At 47.6% G+C, this 2,500-nt stretch overlaps 1 protein-coding gene across 5 annotated transcripts in view; it reads left to right on the top strand.

The window, feature by feature from the left end:
- utrn (utrophin) overlaps positions 1-2,500 on the top strand; it is a 157,904-nt gene that overhangs the window by 112,270 nt on the left and 43,134 nt on the right. The gene's annotated exons all lie outside the window — the stretch shown is intronic.

Genomic DNA, 2,500 nt, shown 5'->3' with positions numbered 1-2,500 from the left:
CAAGATGAAGAATTGCTGTGTCTGAGCGGCTGGGCTTTGCATGAAACAGAGGCTTTTGTTCTTTCCCTCAATAGCCTTTCCAGCTAGATTCATATTTCACCCAAAGTTTCAATCCAGAGCCATTGTAATCGCTCTCTTTCAGATTGTGAGACTACACACACACACACACACACACACACACACACACACACACACACACACACACACACACACACACACACACACACACACACACACACACACACCCCACACACACCCACACCCACACACGCTCTACATACACACTCACAGACACGCACACACACAGATAGTCACACACACAGATTGTCACACACATACACGCACACACAGGCACAGATAGTCACACACACAGATAGTCACACACACACACACACACACACACGCTGAGACATATTCACAGATGTCTTTGCCTTTATAAGGATTGGACTGAGGGTAGGGAAGTGTTGAGGCTTTGCCATGGCTGGGAGGGGCATCCCCCCGTCTGTCCAGAGAGAGGGATGAAGAGAAGAAAAAAAGAGGGATGGAGATAAAACATGATGAAGGGAGAGAGAGTGAGAGAGACAGATAAAAGAGTGTAAGCCACTTGGATGAAGGGGGGATTCAGATAAAAGAGGTGGAGAGACAGGAAGGGAGGAAGAGGAGAGCGGGAAAGAGAATGGATCAGGGTGAAAGAAAATGAGTGGGATGAGAGAGAGAGAGAGAGAGAGAGAGAGAGAGAGAGAGAGAGAGAGAGAGAGAGAGAAGGGGAAAGGTAAAGTGCCTCGAAGGGTATTGAGCAGAAGGGAAGAATAAAAGAACATCTGAGAGCGGCTGTAGGCCAGTGACCATAATTACTCTTGTATCAGAGGATCAGACGTACAGTACAGTACGTGTGTGTGTGTGTGTGTGTGTGTGTGTGTGTGTGTGTGTCCGTCCAGGCGGGGAGTTAATTAAACACAGTATGTTTTCACAGACCCACAGGATGACCACACACAAACTGGGCCATGTGTATAATGTATGTGTGTGTGAGTGTGTTTCCTATGCATGCAGAGGTGTGTGTGTGTGTGTGTGTGTGTGTGTGTGTGTGTGTGTGTGTGTGTGTGTGTGTGTGTGTGTGTGTGTGTGTCTGAGATGAATTGTGTTTCTATCTCCCCTTCATTGGCCCTCTAGTAAAGTATTTATGGATCAGCAGCACATTATCGTATTAAAGCCCAGGCTCAATGCACTGGGAATTAAAGCCATTGATCAACCTTATTAAATGAAGACTTTGGGCGCCTGTGCGTTTATGATAAAGAATGTCAGTGTGCGATACACTGAACAAGGTCTGTGTGTGTGTGTGTGTGTGTGTGTGTGTGTGTGTGTGTGTGTGTGTGTGTGTGTGTGACAGGTATAAGAGCTTCATAATCTCTAGCCTTTCCCTTTTCTCGCTGTTTTTGATCCAAAGACTTGTTCTGAACTGACATGATCCAGCCCACACACACGCGCACTGCCAACTACCTTTTCCTCATTTTCTCTCTGAGACACACACACACACACACACACACACACACACACACACACACACACACACACACACACACACACTCTCTCTCTCTCACACTCCCATACCGAGTGCTAAGTACAGCTACATGAGTTTAATGTGTGCAATCCTTACCTCCACCTACCCTCAGACACAGACACAAATACACACACACACACACACACACACACACACACACACACACACACACACCAGACAGGCACGATGTGGAGCACCAGGGAGCTGCTCCGTCTCTCTCTCATTCCAAAAAGAGGCTAATCAGACGCTCCGCAGGGACTCCAGACCTCTCCTCCCACCTCTTCTCTTCATCACTCCATTTTACACTCCTCTCCTCTCCTCTCTCCACACCTCCCCTCCCATCTCTTGCACTCTGTCGCTTCGCTTCTCTTCCCTGTTTTGTTTCCACACTTCTCCTTTCGTCTCTTTATACATCATCACTCCATTTTTACACTCCTGTCCTGTCTACATACCTTACATCTCTCTCTCTCCCTCCCTCCCTCTCTCCATCACTCACTCTCTCTCTCTCTCTCTCTCTCTCTCTCTCTCTCTCCCTCTCCCTCCCTCCCTCTCTCTCGTTCTCTCTCTCTCTCTCACACACATTCTCTTTCGCCCTGACGTTCTCTATCGCTTCAGTTACATCTCTCTCTTCTGTTTCCACACCTCCCCCCATCTCTCTCCCTCTATCGTTATCATCATTCCATACTACGCCCCCTCCTCTGTCTCCGATCAAATGGCAATTCATGCGGTGCCAATCAGGAGTTGCTTCAACCCGCTCTCGCATGTCGATTTAGTTGATGTGAGTTTCAAGCGTTCCCAGGAATACATTTGCTATTTGAATGATCCAAGTCCACATTCACATCAACAAATCCTCACACGTGACTGACTGACATTCGGTTGACCTGGACTCTATTCCAACTGTTGTGAGTCCATGTTAGCTCGGATAAAAGCGTTATGCAAAAT

Source organism: Sardina pilchardus, chromosome 12, assembly GCF_963854185.1.
Source record: "Sardina pilchardus chromosome 12, fSarPil1.1, whole genome shotgun sequence".
NCBI lineage: Eukaryota > Metazoa > Chordata > Actinopteri > Clupeiformes > Clupeidae > Sardina > Sardina pilchardus.
The sequence above is the reverse complement of the archived record's forward strand: the minus strand, read 5'-3'. Positions and strand labels throughout refer to the sequence as shown.